This window comes from Pipistrellus kuhlii, unplaced genomic scaffold (genome assembly GCF_014108245.1).
Source record: "Pipistrellus kuhlii isolate mPipKuh1 unplaced genomic scaffold, mPipKuh1.p scaffold_m20_p_2, whole genome shotgun sequence".
Lineage (NCBI taxonomy): Eukaryota > Metazoa > Chordata > Mammalia > Chiroptera > Vespertilionidae > Pipistrellus > Pipistrellus kuhlii.
The window spans coordinates 99,282,194-99,290,969 of NW_023425515.1; the positions used below are offsets into that span (position 1 = coordinate 99,282,194).

General features: G+C 47.1%; 1 pseudogene; it reads left to right on the forward strand.

Annotated features, from left to right (window-relative positions):
* The first annotated feature begins 3,425 nt into the window (after positions 1–3,425).
* On the forward strand, positions 3,426–8,210 carry LOC118724235 (annotated as a pseudogene).
* Positions 8,211–8,776: the final 566 nt, after the last annotated feature.

Consider the following 8,776-nt stretch of genomic DNA (forward strand, 5'->3'; position numbering starts at 1 on the left):
CCAGCCGGAGGCTCGCTGAATCGGCGGTGGGCGAAGGGACTGGGCCGGCGGCTGTGAACAGTCTTCGAGCCTCCCAGCGCTCCCCGTGGGGCCCCGCTGCCTGGGCAGCATCGGGCCGGTGGGCACCACTTGGAGAGCGCCAGCTGTGGCCAAATGTGCCGGCCCTCGGCCCCGCAGAGGCTCCCACGCACTCCCCCGCCGAGCCTGTCCTCCTAAAGCAGGGGTCTTCAAACTACGGCCCGAGGGCCACATGCTGGCTGCAGAGGAGTCTGATCCAGCCCGCCAGGTTTTTTGGGCAGTGAGCGCAGCCGAGGTGTTACAGTTCGACCTGCATACACACTGTCACTGCACGGCCGCTCGGACCCCTCTGCCTCTTTAAGAGCACAGTGCCTGCTGGGGCTCAGAGCGTGTGACGTGCCGCCGCACAGGCACGTCTGTGCTGTGCTGCACGGCAATGATGTAAAAAGGTGCCCGCTTCACCCCTGGCAACGTGGTGTCTGTGTGCTGTTCCTGCCTGTCAGTGAGGTTCTCCTCCTCTCCCTCCACTGCCTTCACCAAAGGTCGGTCGAAAGTGCCATAGAAAGAAATTTTTGCCAGATGGGGGGTTTCTGCCCGATTGGGGGGTGGGGGGTTGGTGACTCATATGAAAATTCCCCTTTGGGGGGGGGGGGGGGGTTGGTGCTGAAATCAAAATTCTGCCAGTTGGGGGGTGGGCAGTGGGGGGTGGTTGGGAGGTCAGGGCTTCGGTGCTGAATTGCCGATATGGAAAATTCTGCCAGTTTTGGGGGGAAGGTGTTCGGTGCTGATATGTGAAATCAAAATTCTGCCAGGTGGGAGGTGGGGGGAGGTTAGGGGTTCGGTGCTGAATTGCCCATATGGAAAATTCTGCCAGTTTTGGGGGGAAGGTGTTCGGTGCTGATATGAGAAATCAAAATTCTGCCAGGTGGGGTGGGGTGGGGGGGGGGGGGGGACTTGGACCAAGTCTCTTTGTGGAAGAATTGAGACTGACAGCATGCCGCCCCAGCCAACAGCCTTTTTTTTTCCATGAGGCAACCCTGATCGCATCTTCCTACTAATATAGCCAGGCCCATTCCAAACCAGAAAGTCAACTCCAGTGTAAAAAGACGATTAAAGCCTTTTAAAGGGGTTTACATTAAAAATTTTATATGCATTTTGCATTTCCTTTTCAGTGTTCACATGCTGATTCCGAACATATCAATTTGGCCGTTATATAGGGAGATATAACCGAACCCCATCAGGGACTGAGCTGGTCTGCTTAGAAAAGCCTGCAAGAGGTAAGTGTCCACATCGGGGGCAGAGACCTACTAATGGGAGTTCATATACTGTGTGTGTGTATATATATATATATATACACACACACACACATATTAGTATTTTACTAATAGCAATTTGGAATCCCTAGGAAACAATGATGTCAAGAAAAAGAAAAATTGACTCCGAGTGTAGGATATTCAAAGAACAGTGGACTTATGATTACTTTTTCACGTGGTACAAAGAAAAAGCTGTGTGTCTGATATGCCAGAATATAGTTGCTGTGTTCAAAGAATACAATTTGCGACACCACTATCAAACTCAACATAAAGATAAATATGATTGTTTGGTCGGAGAAGTGAGAAAAGATAAAATATTAAAACTGAAACATACACTGACAACTCAGCAAAATACTTTTGTGAAGCAGAAGCAGCTAAATATTTCATCACTGCGGGCAAGTTTTCAAGTTGCCAAGCTAATAGCGCGCAATGGCAGACCATTTGTGGAGGGAGAATTTGTTAAAGAATGCCTTCTTTCTGTTGCCAAAGAGATGTGTCCAGAGAAGGCCGATTTATTTAGTACAGTGAGTCTTTCAGGAGCTACAATGACACGAAGGATTGAAGAAATGGGAGACAATTTGCAGCACCATTTGCAAAACTCTGCAAAAAAACTTTGCTATTTTTCCTTGGCACTCGACGAAAGCAATGATGTTCGTGATTCTGCCCAACTTCTCATTTTTATGCGTGGGACAAATGAGTATTTTGAAGTCACAGAAGAGCTTGCTGCACTGCAAGGTATCAAAGGTACAACCACAGGAGTGGATATATATGAAAAGGTTTGCCAAACTGTGAATGGTTTGGAGCTGGACTGGGCTAAACTAGCCAGTGTGACAACTGATGGTGCTCCTAGCATGGTGGGGTCTAAGAGAGGAGTAATTGCTCACATTAAACAAGAGATGGACAAACATAACCATCCTCATCCAATTGCCATACACTGCCTCATCCACCAACAAGCGCTGTGTTTTAAATCACTGAAGTGGGACTCTGTTATGAAAATTGTGGTATCTTGTGTTAATTTCATTAGAGTTCATGCACCAAACCACAGACAATTTCAGGAATTTTTGTCTGAGCTAAATGTTGCCCATGAGGATGTTCTGTACCACACAGAAGTCCGTTGGCTGAGTAGAGGGAGAGTTTTGAAATGTTTCTATGACTTACTTCCGCAGATTACAGCTTTTCTACTTTCAAAAAACAAAGAAGTACCAGAGCTCAATGATGCAGAATGGAAATGGCACCTTGCCTTTCTGACAGATATAACAGAGCTACTCAACAGTTTCAATCTGCAACTTCAAGGAAAGGGGAAGCTCATCTGTGATATGGCATCGCATGTGAAAGCATTTGAAGTAAAATTAGGCCTTCTCATCAAACAAGTAAAGGAGGAAAACTTCAGCCATCTCCCAACAATTCAAAACCTGTCAGCGGACAAACCATTGGTTGCATTCCCAAAGAAAACATGTGTGGATTCACTGGAATTGTTGCAAAAGGAGTTTCAATTTAGATTCAAAGAGCTTCATCTCCATGAACAGGACATACAGCTTTTTCGTAACCCATTTTCTGTTGAGATTGAAAATGTCCTTACAATTTACCAAATGGAACTGGCTGAACTGCAGAATTGTGACTCTCTGAAAGACGCATTCAAGTCAAGTAGCCTTCTGAATTTCTATGCATCTCTCCTCTCTGAGACATATCCAAATATCAGGAACCATGCACTCAAAATGGTAGCCATCTTTCGTAGCACTTATGTCTGTGAACAGACTTTTTCAAGAATGAAACATCTGAAATCTCCAACCAGATCAAGATTAACTGATGCCCACTTGCATCACTTGTTACGACTAGCAGTGACAAATATGGAACCGGACATTGACCATCTCATTAGCCAAAAGCAGGCCCACAGTTCCCATTGAAATACTGGTAAGTGATCTGTTTATTTATAAATGTTCTTCATTTTATTTATATTGTATTTGTTACCTTTTTGCGAAATAAGATATGTGCAGTGTGGGTAGGAATTAGTAGTTCATACAGTCCGGCCCTCCAGCTCTCTGAGGGACCGTGATCTGGCCCCCACTTTAAAAAGTTTGAGGACCCCTGTCCTAAAGGAAGCCTGGCCTCCACGGGGTCCTCAAGCGGTCCACGGGCAACCGCCGCGCCGGAGGTTTGGCCCCGCGCGCGCACCATCCCACGCGGCCCCGGCGCTGGGCCAAGTGTGTGGTTATGGCGAGACCATGTCCAAGCGGCTCAGGTTGCACATGGGCGCCTACGTGGAGATGGAGGAGCACACGTTCCCCAACCCCTACCTGGACTACAAGGCCGCTGCCCCCTACGAGCTGGGCCTTCCGTTTCACGACGAAGGGAAAATCATTCACACTTTCACAAGGCGGATCCAGACTAAAATCAAAGATCTGCTACAGCAAATGGAAGAAGGGCTGTAGACAGAGGACCCACATTGCTCTGCTTATACTGGCTGGACAGGCATAACCCTGCTGTATCTGCAGTTATACCGGGTGACGTGTGACCAGACCAAAATGCTGCAGTCCGTGGAGTACATCAAGAGGACTCTTCGGAATCTGAATGGCTAGCAGGGGTCCTCAAACTTTTCAAAGTGGGGGCCAGATCACGGTTCCTCAGAGAGCTGGAGGGCCGGACTGTATGAACTACTAATTCCTACCCACACTGCACATATCTTATTTCGCAAAAAGGTAACAAATACAATATAAATAAAATGAAGAACATTTATAAATAAACAGATCACTTACCAGTATTTCAATGGGAACTGTGGGCCTGCTTTTGGCTAATGAGATGGTCAATGTCCGGTTCCATATTTGTCACTGCTAGTCGTAACAAGTGATGCAAGTGGGCATCAGTTAATCTTGATCTGGTTGGAGATTTCAGATGTTTCATTCTTGAAAAAGTCTGTTCACAGACATAAGTGCTACGAAAGATGGCTACCATTTTGAGTGCATGGTTCCTGATATTTGGATATGTCTCAGAGAGGAGAGATGCATAGAAATTCAGAAGGCTACTTGACTTGAATGCGTCTTTCAGAGAGTCACAATTCTGCAGTTCAGCCAGTTCCATTTGGTAAATTGTAAGGACATTTTCAATCTCAACAGAAAATGGGTTACGAAAAAGCTGTATGTCCTGTTCATGGAGATGAAGCTCTTTGAATCTAAATTGAAACTCCTTTTGCAACAATTCCAGTGAATCCACACATGTTTTCTTTGGGAATGCAACCAATGGTTTGTCCGCTGACAGGTTTTGAATTGTTGGGAGATGGCTGAAGTTTTCCTCCTTTACTTGTTTGATGAGAAGGCCTAATTTTACTTCAAATGCTTTCACATGCGATGCCATATCACAGATGAGCTTCCCCTTTCCTTGAAGTTGCAGATTGAAACTGTTGAGTAGCTCTGTTATATCTGTCAGAAAGGCAAGGTGCCATTTCCATTCTGCATCATTGAGCTCTGGTACTTCTTTGTTTTTTGAAAGTAGAAAAGCTGTAATCTGCGGAAGTAAGTCATAGAAACATTTCAAAACTCTCCCTCTACTCAGCCAACGGACTTCTGTGTGGTACAGAACATCCTCATGGGCAACATTTAGCTCAGACAAAAATTCCTGAAATTGTCTGTGGTTTGGTGCATGAACTCTAATGAAATTAACACAAGATACCACAATTTTCATAACAGAGTCCCACTTCAGTGATTTAAAACACAGCGCTTGTTGGTGGATGAGGCAGTGTGGCAATTGGATGAGGATGGTTATGTTTGTCCATCTCTTGTTTAATGTGAGCAATTACTCCTCTCTTAGACCCCACCATGCTAGGAGCACCATCAGTTGTCACACTGGCTAGTTTAGCCCAGTCCAGCTCCAAACCATTCACAGTTTGGCAAACCTTTTCATATATATCCACTCCTGTGGTTGTACCTTTGATACTTTGCAGTGCAGCAAGCTCTTCTGTGACTTCAAAATACTCATTTGTCCCACGCATAAAAATGAGAAGTTGGGCAGAATCACGAACATCATTGCTTTCGTCGAGTGCCAAGGAAAAATAGCAAAGTTTTTTTGCAGAGTTTTGCAAATAGTGCTGCAAATTGTCTCCCATTTCTTCAATCCTTCGTGTCATTGTAGCTCCTGAAAGACTCACTGTACTAAATAAATCGGCCTTCTCTGGACACATCTCTTTGGCAACAGAAAGAAGGCATTCTTTAACAAATTCTCCCTCCACAAATGGTCTGCCATTGCGCGCTATTAGCTTGGCAACTTGAAAACTTGCCCGCAGTGATGAAATATTTAGCTGCTTCTGCTTCACAAAAGTATTTTGCTGAGTTGTCAGTGTATGTTTCAGTTTTAATATTTTATCTTTTCTCACTTCTCCGACCAAACAATCATATTTATCTTTATGTTGAGTTTGATAGTGGTGTCGCAAATTGTATTCTTTGAACACAGCAACTATATTCTGGCATATCAGACACACAGCTTTTTCTTTGTACCACGTGAAAAAGTAATCATAAGTCCACTGTTCTTTGAATATCCTACACTCGGAGTCAATTTTTCTTTTTCTTGACATCATTGTTTCCTAGGGATTCCAAATTGCTATTAGTAAAATACTAATATGTGTGTGAGTGTGTGTATATATATATATATATACACACACACAGTGTATGAACTCCCATTAGTAGGTCTCTGCCCCCGATGTGGACACTTACCTCTTGCAGGCTTTTCTAAGCAGACCAGCTCAGTCCCTGATGGGGTTCGGTTATATCTCCCTATATAACGGCCAAATTGATATGTTCGGAATCAGCATGTGAACACTGAAAAGGAAATGCAAAATGCATATAAAATTTTTAATGTAAACCCCTTTAAAAGGCTTTAATCGTCTTTTTACACTGGAGTTGACTTTCTGGTTTGGAATGGGCCTGGCTATATTAGTAGGAAGATGCGATCAGGGTTGCCTCATGGAAAAAAAAAGGCTGTTGGCTGGGGCGGCATGCTGTCAGTCTCAATTCTTCCACAAAGAGACTTGGTCCAAGTCCCCCCCCACCCCCCCCACCCCACCCCACCTGGCAGAATTTTGATTTCTCATATCAGCACCGAACACCTTCCCCCCAAAACTGGCAGAATTTTCCATATGGGCAATTCAGCACCGAACCCCTAACCTCCCCCCACCTCCCACCTGGCAGAATTTTGATTTCACATATCAGCACCGAACACCTTCCCCCCAAAACTGGCAGAATTTTCCATATCGGCAATTCAGCACCGAAGCCCTGACCTCCCAACCACCCCCCACTGCCCACCCCCCAACTGGCAGAATTTTGATTTCAGCACCAAACGCCCCCCCCCCCCAAAGGGGAATTTTCATATGAGTCACCAACCCCCCACCCCCCAATCGGGCAGAAACCCCCCATCTGGCAAAAATTTCTTTCTATGGCACTTTCGACCGACCTTTGGTGAAGGCAGTGGAGGGAGAGGAAAAGAACCTCACTGACAGGCAGGCACAGCACACAGACACCACGTTGCCAGGGGTGAAGCGGGCACCTTTTTACATCATTGCCGTGCAGCACAGCACAGACGTGCCTGTGCGGCGGCACGTCACACGCTCTGAGCCCCAGCAGGCACTGTGCTCTTAAAGAGGCAGAGGGGTCCGAGTGGCCGTGCAGTGACAGTGTATATGCAGGTCGAACTGTAACACCTCGGCTGCGCTCACTGCCCAAAAAACCTGGCGGGCTGGATCAGACTCCTCTGCAGCCAGCATGTGGCCCTCGGGCCGTAGTTTGAAGACCCCTGGGCTACAGGGTCACGTTCCTCTGAGGAGACAGATGCTGGGCCGCTGGCTTTGGGAGCAGTGGTGACCACAAACTCAGAAGTGCGAGTCCCAGGAGTGCATCGCAATACTTTTGCAGCTCCAGAGATCCATTGTCTGCCAAGATTCAGAACTTATGGCCGGCAGGGTAGAGTCGGCTGTTAGAGAGGTCGTCACTGCTAAGATATATTTTATTGATTTATTTAATTATTTATTTATTTATTTATTTATTTTTTTACGGAGAGGAAGGGAGAGTGATAGAGAGAAACATCAATCAGCCGCAGCCCCCCACCGGGGATGTGCCCACAACCAAGGTACAGCCCTTGACTAGAATCGAATCTGGGACCCTTCAGTCCGCAGGCCGGGGCTTTATCCACTGAGCCAAACTGGTTAAGATGTCACTGCTATTATTGAGTCCGGCAAGCTCTGTCGAGGGAGGAGAGGAAGGCTGAGTGCTGCCCCCTGCTGTACCAGTGGCACAAGAAGCAGTACGTGGGGGCCACCCATGGCATGGCTGGCATTTATTACATGCTAATGCAGCCAGCAGCAAAAGTGGACCGGAACCTTGGCTGAGATGGTGAAGTCTAGCATTGATTATGTCTGCCACAAGCGCTTCTGCTCCAGGAATTACCCTTCGTCTCTAAGCAACAAAACAGACTGACTGGTCCACTGGTGCCACAAGGCCTCGGGGGTCATCCATATGCTGATGCAAGCCTAGAAGGTGTTCACTGAGAAGTACCTGAAGGATGCCATGGAGTGTGACATGATCTGGCAGTGAGGCCTGCTGCGCAAAGGCTACAGGCTCAGCCAGAGGACGGCTGGCAATGGCTACTCCTTCCTATCCCTGTATCCCCTCACCAAGGACAGGAAATACTTCTACCGCACTTGCAAGTTTGTAGAGTGGTGTCTGGACTATGGTGCCCCACCACGGGTGCCACATCCCCGACAGACCCTATTCACTATTTGAAGGCATGGCTAGTGCCATCCACTTTCTCTCCGATGTTCTGGCACCTGAGACATGCCCGTTTCCTGCGTTTGAACTTAGCTCTTCACAGACCGATAAAAAGATGTAAAAAGACTCCTAAGAGCCCCGTTTGGACCAAAAGCCACAAGACTGTTCGGTGCCTAACAAGGAACCAGCTGTGAATCCAGAGAGGGGAGCCAGAAAGCAGAAACTCTAGGCCCTGTATGCCTGGACTTGGAGCCCATGTGGCAGCTCCCCTGTGGCCACGCCCATTCTCACATCCAGTTCTCGCAGTTTTTGCATGTCTCTTGGTGTTATTTGTAGGTATCAGCTGTGCTAAGCAGAAAGCCCTCTGTGCCCTCAAGTGGAGCTGGCCTGCAGGACACATGGCAGCCCCTTCTCTGTAAATCACTTCACGGCAGGAGCATGAGGCAGAGGCCTGGTGATGCCCAGTGTTTGAACCTGCACTGCATTGCTGCACCTGCACCACATTGTTGCACCTCTCGGGGCAGGAGGGAAGGGCTCCAGGACCAAAAAGCTGAGCAGATGAGTTCAGCTGGAGTGGTTGAGGTTCAGCCTTCCCACTAGGGTTTAGTGCTCACCTCGGTATTGTTTGTTGCCGTTGTTTATTAATTTTCTTTACATCCTTGCCCGAGGATCTGTTTTACTGGTTTTAGAGATGAAAGG